This window comes from Eumetopias jubatus, unplaced genomic scaffold (assembly GCF_037043125.1).
Source record: "Eumetopias jubatus isolate StellerSeaLion01/CBP00866 unplaced genomic scaffold, mEumJub1_p1.0 scaffold_3, whole genome shotgun sequence".
Taxonomy (NCBI): Eukaryota; Metazoa; Chordata; class Mammalia; order Carnivora; family Otariidae; genus Eumetopias; species Eumetopias jubatus.
Genome location: NW_028274809.1, coordinates 85,252,867 through 85,275,855, shown reverse-complemented (window position 1 = coordinate 85,275,855; position 22,989 = coordinate 85,252,867). Strand labels below are relative to the sequence as shown.

The 22,989-nt window shown below is 36.2% G+C and overlaps 1 protein-coding gene across 12 annotated transcripts in view; it reads right to left on the bottom strand.

Moving 5' to 3' along the window:
* QTMAN (queuosine-tRNA mannosyltransferase) overlaps nt 1-22,989 on the bottom strand; it is a 449,054-nt gene that overhangs the window by 334,527 nt on the left and 91,538 nt on the right. For 10 of the 12 annotated variants that reach the window (XM_088021716.1, XM_088021727.1, XM_088021724.1 and 7 more), the window contains one exon: nt 15,671-15,734. The gene's annotated coding sequence lies outside the window, so the exon portion shown is untranslated. Of the gene's footprint in view, nt 1-8,411; nt 8,561-15,670; nt 15,735-22,989 lie in introns of all 12 variants that reach the window. The other 2 variants (XM_088021722.1, XM_088021721.1) reach the window with 1 other exon arrangement.

Here is a 22,989-nt window from a genome sequence, read left to right as displayed (position 1 = left end):
TGATAATAATAGACTGGAATTTTTAAATCCTGAAGATATTTAGGATTGAGATTGCTGAGTAAAGAGAAGGCATACACAAACAACAGTGTATAATTTCTAGAAGGTCTACTATTCTCCATAGTTTCTACAGAGGAAGCACAGGCTTGCCCGTATCATCTGACACACAAGTTTCCACTGAATAAAAAGATAAGTAGCAATAGCTCAAAGTTTCCTGACTGGAGCAAGCACTATGACTTTTATCTATTTAGTGGCCTTGTCTGTCACTATTATCTCTTTATCAGCTGGTTTTTCAAGGAGACATTCCAATGATATAAGTATTTTGTCTAATGAAGCAGGGAAACATACAGTACAGAATATTCTTTGCGAACTACCCAAACCCAGCTCTGCATCCTCATCATCTCTTAAGGAAGTAATTTCACACTTTGCAAACAGTGTGTTCAAACAGAGTAAGGTTGCTTAGGAGTTAATTAATTCCCCCTTGCATCTCTATCCAACATGTATATGCACCATATCTGGGACCATAAGTCTCTCTACTGGATTAATTAGCATTCACAGTTAACAAACAGCCTGACTCACTGTAGAGAGAGATTATAACTTAAACTCATAAAACTGGGTACGTAATATCCTGCATTTCATATAAGAGTCGCTCAACAGATCTTAGCAGAATTGAAGTAAAGAAATACTTATTCCCCCTTACCATTCCTCTTGTTTAATGTTCTAATGTCCCTTTCCCTGTCCTTGCTTCCAAACTTTACTTGCAAGAACTAAATTGAAAATATCAGATAAACTCCTGCACATTGTTCAGAGTACATGCCTGCCAGGCACAACAATGTGTTACCTCTCTGAGGAGTACTTGTACTTTACGAGGGAGCAACAGGTGATGGCAAAATTTCAGCCATTTGAAGAATGGATGAGAATCATTTGTGAATTAAAAGGACCCTTCTCAAGCCCTGAAGGCTGCTACCTAATCTACCAATGCTAAGAGGCTAGATTTGCTTTGAAGTATTAAAATGTCCTATCACATTTGAATGTAATACAAAGAGCTTCAGAACTGTGTCTATCTTTGGATTCAACAATACCACTTCTACAAATTAACCGTGGAAATCATCAAGAATCTTTACTGAAGTCTTTGCCCCAAATTGAAAGCAACCAAAATATCCAACAAAAAGGAATTTCAATGGGGTTGGCTGGGTGATAGACAATGGGGAGGGTATGTGCTATGGTGAGCGCTGTGAATTGTGCAAGACTGTTGAATCACAGATCTGTACCTCTGAAACAAATAATGCAATATATGTTAAGAAAAAAAAAAAGAAAAAGATAGCAGGAGGGAAGAATGAAGAGGGGGAAATCGGAGGGGGAGACGAACCATGAGAGACGATGGACTCTGAAAAACAAACTGAGGGTTCTAAAGGGGAAGGGGGTGGGAGGATGGGTTAGCCTGGTGATGGGTATTAAAGAGGGCACATTCTGCATGGAGCACTGGGTGTTATGCACAAACAATGAATCATGGAACACTACATCAAAAACTAATGATGTAATGTATGGTGATTAACAATAAAAAAATCTAAAAAAAAAGGAATTTCAGAATTAAATGATCAGTGATCAAAAATCATAATAAAAAGAACATTTATTGGCATGGCAAAATGTTTCCACCCTTGCATGATTGCATGCTATGAGTATGTAAAAATATAAGATGAAATGAATATAGAAACGTGTGAGAGAATGCACATGCACACAGGTAGGCATAAATACTCATTTATGGTAGAACTGTGAGTGATTTTGGTTTTCTCTCCAGGTTTCATTTTATTCTTCAAGTTATCTTCACTGAATGTTTCAACTTGCAATTAAAAGAAACTATAAATTTTTCCTAACTTTAGGAAGGAGGCCAAATTGTTTGAAATAACAAACTACTTCCCAATTACTGAAGGCTTACTCCCCTCTAGGAACTTGCCAGTGGTTTTCAAATTATTCTAACTACTATTGCTATAAAGAAACTTAGTAAAACACTAATCAGCAAGGGTTAAACTAATGGGGCTACAGCTATTCACAAACACCATAATTTGGTTTTACAAATACTCCTTGTCTAATGCATGAAATAAAAGTAATACAGTTAATTTTTAAAAGTACTTGAATTATTAAATAACTGTAAACAGATCAAGATCTTTATTTATCCATAAGGAATCTGGAGCTGCACTTTGACAGAGTGTGTTAGAAACTAAAATACTATTTTGGTACTCATAGTTCTGAAGAGGAACATATATTGTGCAAACTCAAAGTTTTTAAAGTTCAAGTAAAAGGGCAAAATTAACTTGTGCCTTAAATAATTAGATACGGGTCTTGAAATAAGGGGAAATATTTAATTAAGGTGAATAAAATTGAAAAGAATTTCTAGTTTCACACTCAATTTCCAAAGTGTCTGTATTAAAAAAGCAGAAAACTATTATTGTGTAATCATCCATATGAGCTACACATGTTAAAGGAGGGATGATGGCAGAGTCAACTACCACGGACGCAGTCTCACAATTTTTAATAATCACTCAGAGTTTTCCTATATTTATATACATGCAAGAGGTGAATGGATACTCAATAAGTATTAACCCAACAGCAACTCAGGCTTCGTAGAGAAATATTTTTAAATGGAACCTCCAGGTCCTACTATTTTTTACAATTTAAATACCATGAAACCATGAAACACATTTCAAGTGATAAGAAAGTATTATTCCTGGAATCGTTTTCCAGTGCAACACTTTCATCATATTTCATTTTTAAAACCATCTATTCAGAAAAATTTAACTTATAAACCTAGAAGGAAAACAGCCTACCATTAAAAGTATACAAACAATTAAGAATTAGCCTCCAGAAAACACAAAAGTACTAAGAAAAATATGAAATACGTAACTGCAAAAATTAGGGGCAAGCTTAACATTTCATCTATTTTTAAAGGGACACTAAGAATACACCTATCAAACATGTAACTTTCCATATTTTAAAATTAGCATGAACTTGATATGAAAAAGAAATCCTAATCTCAGGAAAGCACCATGTGACATTTTTTAACTTTATGACCATTTTGTTGACTCTCTGTCCCAGAGCAGATCACCTCCAGCATTAGTACTCTGACCTTATAGAAAAGTGACAGATAAAGTTTATGGTGAGAAAAAATGAGTTTTTATAGGTTTCCAAAAGGGAATTCTTATGACACTAAAAGCCATATAATAATATTGATTTGGTAACCAACTTTTTTACAGCCAAATTACAGACTTAAGATTTCTGGAAAAATATCCAAGTGAATTTGCAGTAAAATACTTTTAAAATAGAGGCTTGGGCTCGTGACAGTCTCGGTTCTCTTTGCAAACTTTAAATATGCATATAAAATAATTTGTTAAGCCAGATCTTCTTTAAAATTTAAAGTTTTCAGTATACTAAGATTTACCTTTTATGTTGGAACTGACTGTCCCTTCCTCCTGACATTTATCAGTCAGCTATAAGCTCTCACCTTTCTAGGCAAATAATTTCCATGCCTGTTTCTAATTATTTTCTGTCTTAAAGGCAAAATGTACAATGTACAGAAACGAGGATTATTTTCTTGTAAAATCATCCTCAAAAATCAATTGGAATATTCAAAATATTCCATTCTCACAAATGAAAATAAGTTGCTTGCTGAAATGACAGTCTTCCATTTCACTGCCTTAAAAATTAAGCTGGCATGGATAATAAAAGTGTTTTCTGACTGGATATGCTTGGCATTCAAACATTTTTAAAACAAAAACTAATCTATAATTAGATTTCACAGGCACAATCTATAGAAAATAGAATTTGTTTTTATTTTTCTGAGAGTAATACTAACGACTTGATATTATAAAAGTTATAACAACGATACCACTGCTTGCATAAATCTGTAAACAAACCGGCATATTCGTGTTTTATTATCCTTTCCCGTCTGATCTTTGCCGTTCATTCATTCATTTAGCAAACATTTATTGTGCCCACTATGTGCCCAACATCGTTCCAGGTGCTTGTGGATAAAATAGGTGACAAAATAAATGTTCCTGTTATCACAGGAAATTCCTTTCTAACTGGAGTAAAAAGACGATCATCAAGTAGATGTACATCAGAGGGTGCAGGTGCTGTAAAAAATAAAGCACAAGTAATACAGGATAAAAAGAGCCACTGAGGCCTGGGGCTGGGAAAGGGTGATATTTTATATAGGGTTGTCAGAGAACACCTCGCTGACGAGATGACATCTAAACAGAAACCAGAAGAGGGTGGGGAGCTAAAGAGATCTGGATCTAAAGCCTTCCATGCGGCAGGCACAGCAAGATCCTGAGATGAGCATGCTTGTCCTGTAGAGAGAGTAAGAAGGTCTGTGACTGCAAAGCATAAACAAATGTGCTTTATTTAACAGGCATTTACTGAATGACTGCATTCTAAAAGTCATGCTAAGTATTTTGTGATACCAAGATGACCCAAATATAGTTTCTGGCCTCAGACCTGGATATAATTACAATACTGAGTGATAAATGTTACCACTCATTTGAGCTCGGGCTCAAAAAGGGACCAAAAGTGAGTTCTACTTCAAGACAATGAGCCAAGAACCCAGAAAGAAAGTCCGGAAGGCCAAGAACCCCATTATAAAGAGGAGATGAAGAACTGTGCAGGTAACTCAGCTCCCTCAACAACCATTCAACCCCTTTTTCCTTGTACTTTCCTCTCAAATGCAGGCTAAAATACTTGATCTCCCAGGTGTAAGGAAAGGTGGCATATTCTGCAGTATTCCAAAACGATGTAAGTGGAAAGAAGGCCCACGATTGAAAGCGCCTCTATTGGGAGCCAGGACGCTGCTGCACAACTCACCCAATCAACAACCCACAGGGCTTTTAGCTGACCTACCCCAGACCTCTGGTATCAGGTCCTCCTTCCAGGCCTCCCTCATCATCTTCAACCTCAACTGGGCCTCAGCTTCTGACTGTCTTCCCCACCTGCCGCTACATTTAATCTGTTTCCATTCTTCTGAAAGTTTCAGATACCTTAATGTCGGTCCTCTACTCAAACACCTATGATTTGCTCTACGGAAGAGAAAATAATACTTAACAAGAAATAAGACCCCTGACAATTTGGTTCCAAGCTCCTATTTAGCCTCAATTCCAGACACACCGTTACCCAAACACAATGTTTTTTAAAACATTCCATACTCATTCCCACCTGCAAGCACTGTTAGTGCATTCTTCTACCTAGAACCCTTCCACTTTACCACCTGTCAAAGTCCTACATATAGTTCAAGACTCCATTCAAATTCCATCTGATCTACAAAAGCTTACGTCAACTGCTCACCCATATTCAGCCAGTCAGAAGCAATTATTCCTCCCTCTATGGTACCACCAAACTTGGCTTATACCTCAATTAGAGCAGTTACCACAATCCCACCTATACTATAATTATATAGTATACATGTGTGTCTGCCCAACCTGTCCTTGGTAGCAAAGTTTGTACACAATTTATATCTATTCATAATCCAGCAAAGTGCTTTATACACAATAGCCATTCAATTAATGTACTCTTGAATTCTCATCAATAGGCTACAATAAGTCCTCATTTTATGAGAGAGGGGGAAAAAAAGATATCCCTGGATTAAAGATTACAGCAGCATCATAAAGTGAATTGTCCAGGCATTACCACTGCATTTAACTATTCAGGTAAGTTATGAATCACTGGAGATATTATTGAATAAGAAGATAAAGACAACAAAAAATTAACTATGAGTGCTCATTAGGCAGCATAAAATTAAAGAGGAATGAAGAAATGTAAAGCATAAAGCTACCTGTATTAAGAAGCATTACCAAGGGATACTAAAACAATTCATTTAACAAAATTTTAGTTCCTGTTATGTGCCAGATACTATAGTGATGGCTAAGAATACAAAGGTGAAAAAAGGGCTGAACACACTTTTTTAAGTGCACAGTGTTGGCCCATAAATAATTCCCTCCAAAAGTATGACCAAAAGAGCAGCGTAAGTGCCAAAACAGACTATCAATACCCAATTCTGAGTCCAAATCTAGGAAACTATCTTGCCTAAACTGTGATTATGTAGGAACTCTCTCCCCAGGACTGCTTCTGAATGTTAAAAGGGCTTCCTTTATTTCCAGTGACTATAAACTGCTCAGAAAGAAAATTTAAGTTCCAGATATTTGAATACATTCCCTGCTTAGAGATGAGTTCTATCCATGCACAGGTTGTTTTAGTAATTAAGGTACCAACAATCCTGCCACCATGAATGAAAAGGGAGGAATTTATTAAAATGGTGCTATATATGGAATGTTGCATGGGAGATAGTGGATAGTTGTTTTCTTTGTCCTCTGAGGCCAAAATAGCAGAAACAGAATGGAAATATAACTAAAGGAATTTAAGTTAGACATTGGACGAGTTGTGAGGCACTGATTCACATAATCAGGCTACACTCAGCCATTTCTTCTGCAGATTTTGAATGAAGAGGTAGCCTGCTTTCCTCTAAGACAGTTTACGCAAAGCAAGCAGATGTAAAGATGACTTCTTCGGGTTTCTTGTAGACATATTTTTCTATCGTACATTACTATTTGCAAATGTATTAAAAAAATAGGAAGCTGTCACTCTAAGAACTAAAAGAAATATCCAAAATGCCATCTGGGATAAAATGCGATATAGTGTGCTCTTTGCCATGAGGCTACCAAGGATCTAATAACTCCTTCTTGTAAGTTAACATCAATAATATAAATTATCAAATTACCTGACTGCCATGTTAATAAGTTAAAATTGCTTACTTCTTCAAAAATGGAGATCTTAACATATAACAACTGCAAGATATCCTTATTTAAACAATAGTCTACGCAAAACAGTTAAAAAGAAATTATATTTGTATTTACTCATGGAATAATGTACTCCAACAAAAGCACTGGTACTAAGTCATTTTGAGGATTTTCCTATAACCTTTGTAACTGAATATCTTTCACTCAAAACAACTTTGACAATTTGATGTTCCCTTAGCAAAAACAAACAAATCAATAAAATGTAGTCCAGACCCTGCAATTGCACTATTATTAAGTATTTATCCAAAGGATACAAACATAGTAATTCGAAGGGGCACATGCACCCCGATGTTTATAGCAGCAATGTCCACAAGAGCCAAACTATGGAAAGAGCCCAGCTGTCCATCAACAGATGAATGGATAAAGAAGATGTGGTGTATACACACACACACACACACACACACACACAAACACACACACACAATGCAATATTACTTGGCCATCAAAACGAATGAAATCTTGCCATTTGCAATGACATGGATGGGATTAGAGTGTACTATGCTAAGCAAAATAAGTCAGTCAGAGAAAGATAAATATATGATTTCACTCATATGTGTAACTTAAGAAACAAAACAGATGAACATAGGGGAAGGGAAGGAAAAATAAGATGAAAACAGAGAGGGAAACAAACCATAAGAGACTCCTAACTAGGAAACAAACTGAGGGTTGCTGGATGGGAGGTGGGTAATTGGGGGGATGGGGTAATTGGGTGCTGGGCACTAAGGAGGGCACTTGATGGAATGAGCACTGGATGTTATATGCAAGTGATAAATCACTAAATTCTACCCCTGAAACTAATTATACACTATTATGTTAACTAAATTGAATTTAAATTAAAAAATAATTTAAAAAGTAAAAATAAAGAGGAGCAACAACAAAAAATAAAATACAGTCCATAGCCTTTCACAAATTAAAAATATTACTGTATCCTTTATATGCATAAATGATTTGCACCAATAATATTAGAAATATATTTCTTAATATTCATCCATTCATTTATTCAACAATTGTTAACTGAGGGTCCACATCTAGGCACTGTGCTAAATGTAAAGACACCAAGATGACCCAATTACAGTTCCTGTCATCAGACACAGAAATAACGTTACAAAACCAAAACATATGTACTTGATGTCAAAAGGGAACCAACAACAAGTTACTATAGACACCAAGTACCCAGAAAGTTCAAAGGTCTAAGCAACTAATTATACAAAAGAATGGAGAAGTATGGTAGATAACTTTGGGACAGCTCACTGGACATTCATTCCAATTCTTCTTCTCTCCGCCTTCCTCCAGAATAGAAGCAAGATGGCCAAAATACTTTCCTCTCATACTAGAGGTAGTTATGTGATACACTTTTGGCCAATGAGATGTCTCCTGTGAGCAGACATCCTTTTCTAAAAAAAGAAAGGAGGCGTGAGGGAAAGGGGATGCTTCCCAGAAGGAAAAGGCTTCTGAGCATTCCTCACTTCTCTTCCTGCTTCAAGGCAACCACAATTTCTGGAGGTCTAACAGTCATCTGTGAAATAAAAGGCAAAAGTTATGTGCTAAGGATGGGAGAGAAGGAGATGTTACCTGCGTCCCTGATGGCATCCGTTTCCTGCGAACTAACTGCCTCCAGACTTCTTAGGACATGAGACAAATAAAAACCTTCCTCATTTCAGTCACATCGGTAAGATCTTCCACTACCTGGAGCCAGAGGTGTTTTTACCATTAAAAGGAAGCTGCAGCAAAGAGGAGTTACTTAAGTTAGACTGTCAAGTCGACTTAGGCTATGATCTAGGTCTTCCTAGCCAGAAGAAATAAAAACAATTTTGAATTTGCACTTCTACAATTTGCAGTAGCGCAGATTACTTAAATAAGCATGCTCTAATTCCTCCACAGAAATCCATTTGTTACATAGTCATTACAAGATTTTTATTTCTCTTCCTCACTGATCCTCAAACCTATAAAATAACATTTTTTATAGTGTGGTATGTATCATTCATGTACGTAATATACACATACAAACAAACAGCAAAAGGTTAGGAAGAAAGGAGTGTAAGGAAAGAGAATAGAGAGAGAGGGAACAAGGAACCTAGCTTATTTCAAAATATAAACTATGTTTTCCATTGTGTGAGCACTTTAGAAAGCAGCTTCCAAATAAACGAAAGACCATAAAATAACAGTATTTTTTTTAAATAGGAAAGACTTCCTTGGCAACTTGAAATCAATTACTCTGTTTTTAAAATTTTTTAAAACTTGAAAAAATATATATCCCAAAATATGCTGTGTCCAATTTACCACCAGCATTATTAAATTATTGTGCCATTCTACCTATCTTCTAGTAAATTCCTTAAGGTAATACCCTCTATAGGTTTCTGTTGGACAGATTTTGAATGTGTACCATTCTAGGAATAATTTCAATCATAGAGAACTGGAAAGATTCATTAATTTCAATCACCATCAGCTCCATAAGGCACATATACTTTTTCTGCCTTTTTTGTTCAAATATATTTCACTGTGGCCATTCAAAAGGAAATTACACATTCCAATAACATTTGAGCTCCTCTCAGTTACCCTTTCAGTGGTTCAGGGTAATGATAGAGTAAAGAATCATGCTCTTCGCAGGCTCTCCTTTTTTTCCCCCCACTCATTTGGTTGAATTTCAGCACAAACCTCTTGTGCCAAAAAGCAATGGGTAATGTCTAATGCTCTTCTCTAACAGTAGCTTACTTTGGAGGAAAGGGGAGTGAGAGTCAGGAGAAATCATCTCATTCCCAGCTTTTAAAGAGTCTTTGCATATGGGATAAGCAATCTCTTATCCCATTTTCCTAAAATGGAATTACAGAACTATAACAGGTCAAGCGGGGAGGGGGACGGAAGGGAAGATGAAAAGGAATTAGAAACTTTTCAATAATCCCGAGTAGGGGTAATGGTTGTATGGATGAAATTACTGAAAGTTCCAGCCCTAAATTCTCACTGAAGTCAGTCAAAACAAAACAAAACAAAAAACCTATATTCATAAAACCTGGGGCTTATATATATTTTCGGCACTATTCCTAGGTAGAAGCTTCCTCTCTAAAAGAGATAAGAGCTACATTCTCTTCTTCATGAGACTGCAAGAATGGGATAAATGAGGACAATAAGTATAGTCAGATAACATAAATTCCTTCATTTTAAAGCCAGCATTCAAAGGCAATCTTGGACAATCCATATGAACTCAAAAGCATATTCAGAGAATGACAAGCCTCCTTTGTTTATATCATCTCAACTTCAATTTCATCTGCTGTTATTTCCTTTAAAACAAGTATTTCTGGGGCCCTTACATGATATGAAGTCCTTTTTCTCGGGCCCATTTTTATTTGGTTATCTTTTTAGGTGCACTAAAGATTGAGTTTACAATAAATTGAACAGACAGCATACAAAAGGCTTTTAGAACCATACCATATGGTCCAGGGAAGGGAACAATCTGGACGATCCCCATTTCAATCTGCAAGCTTGTCCACCTCTATAACACATTATACCACTGTAATAAAATATTAAGATGGAAATGTAAAAGCAAAAATAGTCTATCTTTAGCATTACCAAGCAACCACACTTCTGAGAATTTACTGATAAACTTAATAAACATTTACTTTAATTTATACTCTGGAATTTTGGTATGCAACACCAGGCATAGAAACCTAGGCCACTATTCACTAGAAACAATATTTCGGCAGGGATATGTGTGGGTATTCAACTTATGCTTCAGAAATTTGGAAGGAAAAAGAAAACAAAACACTTTTACAGGGGGCATATTGGCAGGGGCTGATGTAACAGATGACACATTCTTGGAAATCAAATAAAAGCAATAGGGAAATACCCATTGCTGCCTGGTGAAGGCCTAATCACATGGACACAGCTGGAACCAATGTAGATCATTCATTAATAAAACTGAATTGTAGTAGCCACTTTTTGATGCATTTCAATTGCTGCTGTAGCCAAATCTCTGAATTTCTTTGTTTGCTTGTTTGTTGAATTTCTTTGTTTTAATGGGAAATACAGGAAGATTTAGGGCAGAGGAAAAAGGAAAAAACAAAAAAACAAAACAAAAAAAACCACCCTGCTCTCATGCTAAAACTGAGACTAGCTCAAAAAGCTAAATGTCACTTTACCTTGCAATGTACTTACACTATCAGCAGCTTAAAATATGCAGTGTAAACCTGAAAAGGGGGGAACTCATATGGTACTATGGATAAAAAGTGAGCAGTGTGAGATGCCACAGAAAACATATGACATACTTGTGACAGTATTCTACGGAATGATAATATGTCGGGCAGGGGGAATTAAAATGTATCAAAAATTAGAGGGGGAATCAAACAACTGAATTAGCACATACACTTTCATGCAATAGTCTCTAATGAAATTTAACACTGAAGTGTGTACCATATGCGTAAGGAAAGAGGACTAATATTTAAACTTAGAAATCAACTATCTTACATGTTACCAATATTTGATATTAAACAAAATATTCAAACCACCTAGCCAGGAATAAGGTTCAAAACCTGTATTGATATTCAGATGAAGTAAAACACCATTCATAATTATAAACATGATATTTAATATAATAAAATAAAATCCTAGTTAAAATAATAAATTTAGTATTTATCCAACTTTGCCGGCATCCCTCAAAAAAGCTATTTTTCCATGTTGCTACAAATATGATTAAGTTACTATACAGTAATTCTTGCAAACTGTGTAACATCAAACTATAAAGATATAGAAGCTTTGATGTGTTCTGAATTAAACAAAACTAAAATTTATTACCTACAAAAATAAACAACTCAGTTGCATTTACCAAAACAACAGCAACAACTGCTCAAACACTCAAACATCACAGATCTTAAATATATTTCTACTATGCCTCTGTGCATAGTTAGAATAAACAAATAAATACAACAATTCATGTTGCAATTCCTAAGTCACTGAAAGATATGTTCCTACCGCAGAAAAGACAAAGGGCCTAATTGCAAATAAAAATTATACCACTGGAGAAAATGTATTTAAAGTTGATGCATAGTATTTAATATGCAATGAACATTATTCAATATATGTGAACACAGAGAATAAGTTTTTGGTCTCTATTTATCACACCTTGGCACAGCGGATTCAAGACAGTCATGCACTTAACGGGACCAAGAGAAAAAAGTTTCACTGTCTTCCCTTCTAAAAAATGTCATAATTCTGAAACATAAAATGTTGACCTAAAGATTTAATTGATATAACTTAACAAGCATCCCACCCAGATTCATCTTAGCTACTTGACAGAAATAGGCACTTAAATACAAGTTTTAAAAAAACAGCATGGGGGGGATAGAGAATCGTAGCATTTATTAACATGTGCATTATACATACAAAGCAATATGAGTATTTGTTTGTTTTGTTAAATTAATGAGCCAATATGTTGCTGAACCTGTCTTGAGAATGAGAGAAAATAACAGGTGAGTTTATTTAATGCATAATTCTCCTATACCTGTCTTACAAACCTTTTTCATGATTTTAAAGCATTTTCTAAATTAAAAATAAATCTCTAGGGGAAAAAAAACAACTCTTAGATTGTACAGGTTGATCTTAATGTATCCATAATAGATATATTTCCCAGTGTATATGGCATATAAAAATGCTTCACATTAATACTTCTAACAGGAACCACTATTTACTTTTTTCAGTCACATGTGTTACACTGCTACAAAAATTCATGAGTTCTTCCTCCCCAAGTAATTTTCTTATTGCCAAAAATCAATGACAACTTTTTAAAATAAAAATCAGTCAAAATAATATTAATTGCCTCCTTAGAAAACATATTCTGCCTATTTATTCTTATCTTGATTACAAAACACTAATTTTTAAAATAGACCACTTGAAAGTCAGTCATTTGTTTTTGTTTAATACAACAGAAAACACATTTACATTTTGAGGAACATTCTACGAAATTTCATAGAATGCTTGCTCATAATGAAAACCTAGTCTCCTGCTCAAATCATCACTTAAAAATCATAATGCTACATTTTCACACCCCTTGTAATAATAAGTCACTGTCTATAATTTAGAGAGAATTGGGAAACCTAAAAACACATTTTCATTTCAAAGGAAAAAATTTTAAATACACATCTTTATATTTCACAGAAGTTCATTTGCTCATCTAGCAATACTTATCAGACATTCTAAAAATGAGTATTTAATCTGCAAAAGCTATGAGCTGACCCTGAGTTTTAGACAAAAATAGAAAACAATGGCAGACTTTGGTCTCGACAAGAGATATATTGGCTTAAAGATCCATATAATACAAGCAAGTATCATTCAAGAGTTTCCATTCAAATAATAAGCTATGAAGGAAGACAAGATTCCAACCAATCAAAAATACTATGTCAACATGACCAAAGTTAGCAATATTCAGAAGGGTTTTCTGAAACGTGTGGCAAAAATGCAACTGTGAAGAAAATCTCTAAGAGCTGGAAAAGGGAAATCCAAACACAAGCTTCTAGAAGGAACAATGCCATTTCGTAAACATGGAGGTTGGGAGGAGAATGATGTTTCTATTTAAGAAATATTGTTTGTGTCTTTTTACAATGGTGTTCTACGTGAAGAAAGAGGAAAACGAAGGAAAAGAAATGGGATAAGGAGGAAAGACTAAGGCTGCTTGCCTTCCTTCAGTGGTGCTGGGAGGGTAGACCCTCTGCCTCACGAAAACCACTGCCAGAACCAAGCTACACAAAACATTTTGGCTGCCAGCCTAGAACAGTGCCAGGCTGTTTTTTATTTTGTGCTAGACTCCCTCAATTGAGACAGTGTGGGATTGTCACTTTGATGCATACAGAGAACAAAGAATAATATAGCACGGGGCAGGGGGAGGTGGATTTTTCGCCTCTTAAAGTCAGGTTAGCATTTTGTTATGTTTGACAAGTCCTAAAAAGACTCAAGAAACAAAAGTTATGCTGAAGAATCTATCATTTGCCTAAAGAAATTAGCTTGAGTACAATATTGTCAGCAGTTGAAAGGCACATGAGAGATTAACATTTTTTAAAAATCAGACTTAAAAGGGGTCCAGGTTACATACTTACCTGTTTAAGAAGCCAGAGACCAAGCAGTATGTGATTCACAATCACATGATCTTGTCTAAAATCTGATAGATGAAGGAAGTCCATAAAATCAGGTAAAAAAAAAAAAAGAACTAATCGAAGTGTTATAATTTTTAGGTCACTATTCAGAGGCAACTGTGTCAGCTGTAATTTTGACCTTGATTTCTCCAAATTTAAGTAATCTGATTAAGGGATTATAACAGTAAAATCGGAATATTTTATGCCTTTACAAGGAAAAAGGTGATAAACGATCAAAAATGTTTAAAGGATTAAACCACAAATCATCTAGAAAGTTGCCACAGACACAAACAGGAAAACCGTCCCTTCTATCCTATTCAATTCTGTACTAGAAGCAAAGCTAACACAAATGAGAAAGCCAAGTGTGTGCTGTTGGAAGCCTCAACTAAATATACTACCTGAATCTGGTGACTAAAAACACCAATAAGCCATTAGCTCCTAGAGGTATGACCCTTTTCTCTCTAATGCACAAGATAAGTAGAGGTAGAAGTCCATTTTCTACAAACCAAATGAAAAGAAAAAATAAACTGGGACAAGCCCAGATCCCATGCTGGCATATTTTACACTAAGCTCAGCATCATCTAGAAGCAAGAGTTGTGAAACTAATACAGCAGTGATGAATAGCACCAAAGGTCCACTAGTCCCTTCCTCCTGCCCATCTCCACTGAATCGGCTGCTAAAAGAAGACCAACAACTGTTACAGGAATAGCAAGAACTAAAGCACTTGCCTCAGATGTTACACACAGAGGCGCGAAGTGTGACCACCTAAGCCTATCTAATTTCCAACAAAATGATCCCCTGCCCCGTTCCGCTCGTGGCCACAGATTCTGAGAGCAAGTCATTAATGTTGGGAAAGGCAGTGGGAGAGGGAGAATGTAGAAAAGAAACCGGGTGAGAACGGTGGCCAAACCTCAAACAACACACGGTACATGCTTCTCATTATTCAAATTAGTGCCGTGCACAACCCTTTGGGAGGACAAAACCTGTGATAAACGTTTCAGGTACAATGATTTACTCTGGGTGGCAAAGGCCGGTCTGTCATAGAATCGAAAAATGCATTATTTTGCTCCTCACTGTTCTCCTTTCCCATTTCCTTTCTTCCATCTGGGATATACCGATGATGCTATCACTGCATGGGACACTGATAGTTGTAGGCAAGGCATTCATGTCTTGTCAAAGTGGTCCAAGGACTGATGCCTGGCTGGCTTTAGTTCAACAAGGAATCTGACGCAAAACCAGGAAGTAAAAAGAACGAAAGGTGTAGAAGAAGCCAGGCGACAACATGTTTTTTCTGTTTATTAGTGATGCAGATGAAATAGGGGGAAATCTAGAAAAAGCCGCCAAGCTGACTGAATTACAAAGAAAGATTAAAGGAGTTAAATGTGTCTAACTTGGCTGACAACCAAGGAACAATATGAGAGCTGTCCACAACTCTCCAAAGTATAATACATAAAAAGAAGAGCAGGGAATTTTTATCTGCTATAGAAGTGTGAATATATGAAATAATAATGAGATAAAATTAAAATAAAGAAAACTGACTTCAAGCAGCAGACGAAGTAATCTGGTAAAACTTAAGAATGGCTGCTTCCTTCTCTTTAGAAATATTTGTCATCTCACTGACCCACCCTGCAGTAAAGAAGAGATGATAGGAAATGGCCACATACTGACAGAGGACTGAATCAATGGAAAAATTAAAACAAAGTCCCATTTGCTTACCTGATGGTCCAGATATACTGATTTTTCTCCTTACATATATCCAATCTGGCTAATGCAGAGGTACCTATGAGATCAAAGGACATAATTAAAATGTTATCTTCCAAATAACCCCAGCCTGAATTCTGAATCCTGATCTGGATAAAAGTTTATTGAATGACCCAGTAGTCTGATTCTTGGATATTCCAAGATGAGAGAAGAACCTCCAAGGAGAGAGATGTTTTGAGTCTTAACTAGTAAGACCTTCCTCCTGCCCCCACCAATCTTTCCAAGGTTTCCCAAATCAATTCTAACTCAAAAACAGGAAGAAGAATTCAGATTAGAGGTCCTTAACCTTGGTATGTGGGTGAACTTTAGGAGTCTATGCACTTCTGAATGATATATGTAAAATTTGTGGGTTTATGTAAATGGATGTCTCTCTGGAGAGAAGGTCAATAGTTCGTCAGATTTGCAAAAAGTTCCATAATCCAAAAAACTGTCAAGAACCTCTACTGAGGACAGTCTAAGATCTCAGAGCCAGGTTGGAATGCATATGGATAATCAGTCCAGGTCTGGGGTTTTCACTCCAGGGAAACAATGGAGGTACACAGACACTTCTGTATCTCTATCTGTATAAGAACACTACTTTCTGTGAGAGCATCATGTCAGATTTAAACTGTTACTTAACTTACACAGCCCTGTGTTCTCTGCAAGCCATGCACAGTGAAGAGAGCAAGTTCTTCCATATACCCAAGGGTAGATACTGTGACTTTCCTGTTCTGTAAATATTAAAGTCAGAATCCTTAGGTATATCAATATTGACAGGGTCAAGACTAACATAGTAACTCACCCAAAAAGGATCCTATATGACAAGCAAAAAGGAAAAGCTAGCAAAGCAATAAGAAATGTGGCTCCCAGACAGACTACATAGCACAAAATCACAGGATTACCAAATGCATCTCTTAAGAGAATTATCCTAAACAGTGGTTAGAGTCCGAATAACCTATATCAGAAAGAAATCAAGATGGAGAACCTTCCAGGCACCAACTATGAACAAGACAAAAACAGTTGCAGCCATAGAAAGAATCCTGAACTGGAATGTCACCAAAAAAGAACAGAAGAAAAAAAAAGGATAAAAAAGATAAGGTAAAGGCTGAGAAGACGTAAGTCAAGTAAAACGAGAAAACCAAACAAAACTTCTGAGATGGCCTGTTACAAATAATGTATATTATTTATACACTTATAGTATATTTTCTTGAAAAATAATTCCTTTAGACATTCATCCCCTGAGCATCTACCAGGCACTGCACTGGTTGTTGGGAATTCAGCAGCGAACAAGACAAAATTTGCCTGGCCAGGAGTTTAATTTTGGGAAGGGGAGGAAGGATGCAGGGAGACATATACATCAGCAACATCATTTCAATACATGATATGAAAGAAATAAGATGATGTGACCGAGGCATGGGAGAATGCCCTACATCTATCTAGTATGTCACAGAGATGTTCGCTCCAATTCTCGAAGTTAGTCAGGGTCTTAGGGAATGGAGACTGAGAAAGGACCACAGGGACAGCTAGTCAAACCTCTTCATTTCAGAGACTAGGACTGGAGAGCTATTCTGGAAGACAAAGTATCAGCACCTCATTATCTCCAAACATCAAAATACATACACCTAGACTGAGTTATGATTTTATGATACTGGATATCAGTACTCTGGTACTCTGTCTTGAGAGGAGAAAGCCTGAGAACAAGTAACTGAACAGCATTTCTGAATCTTTTAAAAAACTGGCAGATCCCGTGCACTTTGTAACCTTAAGATGTAACACAGAACAACATTCTATCCAAATTCTTGGCAAGTTTCATTCTATTTTTTTTTTAAGTCGTTTTTCCCTTCTACAGACAAATTTGATCCATCTCTGCTGTTAAAGAAAGGCAGGCAGGGGGAATGTGGGGAGGCATGGTAGCCAATCTCCAAGAGGGCCCCCAAATCCTCACCTTCTGAAATTCATGACTTTGGTAGTTCCTTCTCACTGCATGAGGGCTGGTTTGCATGAAAACCAGAATGCCCTGGAAGTGACGGTTTCTGACTTCTGAGGTTAGGTCCTAAAAGATACTCGAGCTAACTCCTTGCCCTCTTGGATCACTCCCTCTGGGTAAAGTCAGCTGCCACATCATGAGGACAAACAGTTCTATGGGGCAGTCCACATGGCCTCTTGCCAAACCACCAGAATCCACTCAACAGGGTTATGTGTGAGCCATCTTGTAGGTGAATCACCCAGGCCACTCAAATCTTCAGACGACTGCTACCCTGGGTCAATCTCAACTCTAATTCATGACAGATCAGAGCCAGAACCACTTAGGCTGCACTCTACCTCTAGCATGTTCTCTAGCTTCCTCCAAAGCTAAAAACTCCATTTCCCAGATGCATTTGCATCATGCCTTCTATGGGACCTGGATTCAAACAATCAGAAAAATCCATGTAAGACTTAGAAAACAGGAGTGAATAAGTCAAGGTGGTGACCACCTCCAGTGAGATCAAATCTTACTGTGAAGGCATTTTGTTCTTCTGAGACAATCAGCTAGATAATCTTAATTAAATGACCCCTAGTATCACAGGTTCCCAAGTAGCAAGTGACAGTGGATTTTCTACTAAAACAGTGTAACTGGATGTTTCCCTTGGCTTATGCTGTTCCTAGCTTATTAATAGTCAAGGTTAGTTCCTTGGCACTTTTGTTAATTGAGTGTAACATATCCCTTTTTGCTTAAACTAGCTAGCTGTCTTTAACTTAAATTGTTGCCTACAACTAAGAACCCACTTTATCATATACAAATTCTCCTGTCTCATAACGCTTTCACTCCTCTTTCGTAATTCACCCTCTTCTGTTCCATTACTAATCCCTCTGCCTGTGCACTGAACCCTATCCATTCATGCCTTTCCTAAAAACTCGTTCCATCATTCTCCTTTTCCTCTACCTTCAATCTTTTTCTCTCCACTGGTTCCTTCTCCTTCATGATTAGCACACTTCTTTCAACACTACCAACTATCCTGCCAAGATTCATAAAACAACAACATAGACCCACTGCCTTCACTTGAACTTCCAAGCAATGCTCATACTACCACAATGTGGCTTCCTTAGCCGTCACTCTACTGAAATGGCCATTGCTAAAGTTTGCTAATCATGACCTATTTTCACTCCTCACTCTGCTAGACTGTGGCATTTGGCAGTCCTGCCCACCATGCCTCCTTGAAACTCCCTCCCATTGGTTTCCAGGATGCCACCATCTAGCAGCTCTCCTCCAGCCTATGGGGTGTGTTCCCTATTTTAACCTGGCTCCTTTTCTAGGAAATCCCTAGAGCTTCATCCTTAGGGATATTATGGTTTCATTCTGTCCTTGACTTCAAGATTTCAATTATCATCTCTATATTCACTGATCACTCCCAAACCCAAACCTTTCCCATAGCTCTCTTCATACTACAAACTTACACTTCTGTCTGCCTATTAGATGCATCTAGTTTTATCATTTATTGCAAAATATCATAAAACCCTCCGTAACCTAAGAGGACGAATTTAAAAGTAGTTTATATACTATAATGTGCTAATACTGTAACCACTAGCCACATGTGGCTGTTGGACACTTGAAATGTGGCTAGTCTGAACTGAAATGTGCTGTTAAGTGGAAATATACACAACAGATTTCAAAGACTTACTGCAAAAATAAGAATGTAAAATAGCTCAATAATTTTATATTGGTTACATGGTGAAATGATAAGAATTTAGATATCTAAGGTTAAGTAAAATATATTAACAAAATTAACTGAATTTCTTTTCATTTGTTTAATGTGGCCACTAGAAAATTTTAAATTATTGCATTACAATTCTATTGAACAATGCTGCTCTACAGACACACACAAAACAACACTATAAAAAAAATACACACTATTCTCAACCAACAAGGGAAGGAAAGAGAATTGATTTTTTTTTAATATTCAATCATCCTCACATTCAAAACTTACTATTTTATCTTGATAGCTTATACATTCATCCCTACTATTTAAAAGAAAAGGCTATATCCTGGAATGAAGATTTGTTAAGGTTCCTTAAAATATATACAAACATATTTAAAATTATGATGTTAAAAATGCTAAACTATATCCTATAAAAATCAAATATAATCACAACTATATCATAAAAATACAAATAGCTAACATTTGATAGGCACTATGCAACAATGTTATATAATTTAATTATCACATCTCTAAACTAGATATTGTTGAACAAAGCAAGAAACCTAAAGCAGAAAGAAGTTAAGTAACTTGCCCAAGGTCATGTTTTTAGGCCTCAAACCAGGCAATCTGGCTCCAAATCCCATACTCTCAATCAGTACCTTTTGCTGACTCGATAGAAGTAAAATTTAAAAGAAAATAGTCTCAGATGGTTCGCAGCACTCTTAAACTTATACATTCAACTAGGATCAGGAAAAAAAAAAAGTCAAATAAAACCAAATATGAATACAAATATAAAAGCTCACAGAAAATGGAAATTTAGAAGTAAAACTAAGTGAGTGGAGGAGAGTATAAGGAAGGAATAAGGAAAGAAAACACAAGGGAATATGCTCTGAGCCCAGGATGTACAAATGAGAATTCTTCAAGAACAAGAAAGCATGACTCTGTGGACGTGAAAACAGTAAGGGCTTCAGAAACACCGCATGCCCACTGATGCTACACAGCAAAGGCAGAACTTGACGCATACCCATGGAACCTCCCAGAGACTCGCATGTAATTCTGCTTCACAAAGTGCAGGGGTGGGAGGTGAGGGGCAGATCTTAAACTAATGTCAATGTTATAAAAAGCTAAGAGAAATAATTCATACCTGAATGAGGCTATATAGCCTATATTTTTAAGTGAAGTTTGGCATTTTTTAAAGAAACTTCCAAAATACAATGTTCACAAGGTAAGTATATAAATCAACATGTGAACAAAAATAAATAAGTAAATAGATTATATATGTCTACATGTCTCTAGAAAGATACACACACACACACACACACACACACACACACACCTGATTAGGTGTGTATAAAGAAAGTATTAAGGGACCATGGCATAAGAGAGAGATTTCAGAGCCCTTGTCACTTTTTGAATTTGAATCCAGTGAATATAGTGACAATTCAAAAGTTTTTAAGCTAATCTTAAAGTCCAAAATAAAAATAAACAAAATGATGCTGAATAGGAAAAGGTAAGGAAATCAATTTATTCATACATATATACCTGCATAGAGGGGGTCCTTGATGATAAAAGGGCTGGGGACTTCCAGCCTCGATGAAAGACTAGCATTCTATCTTCACACATCATCATCACCCCTTCCTCCATACCTCACTATCCACCACCAGAGATACACAACAAACATGCATACACAGAGGTAATTTTAACTGCTAGACGGTGCTGTTCAAATATTCAATCTCTGAGAGCCAGAATACTTAAAAACATCCAAAAAGGCAGACAGAAGCACTTAAAAAAATAAATAAATAAAGAGAATTATAGAAGCTATCAATACAGAAATATATTTTATAATTTTTTAATTTACATTTTCTTTAAAATCCATTTGAAAATCAGAGATGCAAAAGATCGGTAATATAAAGCTTCCCCAAAGCTAGAAGTCTATCACATCATTTGCTTTAAACTTGCACACCAGATCACCTATAGGCTCCAACCTAAGAGGGCAACCGTGAGTCTTTTTCTTTAGAATGTGAGGACGTTCTAGGACATCTGTCATCTCACTGACCAGAAGTGATGGGGCTGACTGGCCAGCAGAAGAACCCATTCCTTCTTCCGTGACCAAGTGTTTTCTCTCCCAAAACTCTAAAGCTCTCGAGTCTAGCCTTCCAAAATGATGAGTAAACTTCTTTAGTCAGGGATGTAGTAAGCCCTTTCCTTTAAACAAATTGCTAGTCAGAACTTTTCATAAAATCTACCAAAAAAAAAAAAAAAAGGCTCATTCGCATTAATTTTCTTTGTGTTGCCATCATTCATTGTCTTCATTTTTAATTTAGTGGTATTTTTAGCCAAATGAAATGAAATACAGTCGGTTTTTCTCAATCTGTCTCAGCTCTACTCTTTATCTTCTGGGGACCCAATTCATGTGATCCTTTAACAACTATTTATTTCACACCAAACTAGATATCTCCCTAAAGCTTACCAATCTAGCCTCCGGGCATATTTCTTAAATAAAAGCAGTAGATCTTTGTAAACCTAAAATTTGCATACTAAAGGAACAAATCAACTATCAAAAGACCTATTAGTATATAGCAGTTGCTCACCTCCAAGCAGAGTTTAAAATTCATTTCAATTTATTATTTTTTTAAAGAAATAGCTATTGACTTTTTCGCTTTGCAAAATACTGTGTTTAATGGCCTGGTTAAATTAGAGGTGATAGTGTGAAGCAAATGTTTTAAATTGGTAAATTCTAAACCTTTCAATAAAAGTACATCAGTCAGAAGTTTTAATAAGACTCAGCGGGACAGAGAAGAATGAACAGTCTGTAGGTATCAAAAGGGGGTGATAGGCAATGATAACCTTAATCATTTGCATAGGGATTTATAATTTCATTGCTTAAAGGTTAATGAAATTATGTGGTATTTTGCCCACTCTTATCCAGTAAATGATTTCTTGCCTCAGTTTGTATATATTGATCGACTGAATCATGTAACAGAAGAAATGACTTTTTACCAATTAATCTACTGCATTTTTACTTATGTACTCCTGGGTGCAAAACTATCATTATCTGTTCTAACCAACAGCCCTAAAATAAAAACATAAGGTTTCCAACAGCATCTCAGAAAAAAGAACAAACTCATAATCAGAATTCTAGAAGTCCAATAAGTTGCTAGAGTGATTGCCTTTTTAAAAATTAGATTACATCCCTTTACCAACTCTATACTTCAACTACTGCTAAATAGTTGCTTCTGCCAAATGTTAACATAAAGTCTACCCTAGAGATTAATGAAGGCATTGAGAACACATTATTTGACAGTGAAACTAGATGGAAAAATGCAAACAATACACACAAATAATTAGAATAGGTAAAATAATAAAAGATTCTAGGCTGAAGCAATTGTTTTAAAACATCGCAGGGCAAAAACAACACACTAGTGTGGCCTTGCATCACTGAGCACCCAGGAGGAGGTGTTCAAGGCCAGCGCTTTGCTTGGTACCTAGTTCTAATGGAAAACTGCAGAGTCTGGCTTTAGGCAGGGTCGTGTTTCTTACTCAGGCTGCACATCAGAATCACCTGGAGGGCTTACAAAATAATAATAAAACAAAAATAAAAAAGCTGATATTTAGGTT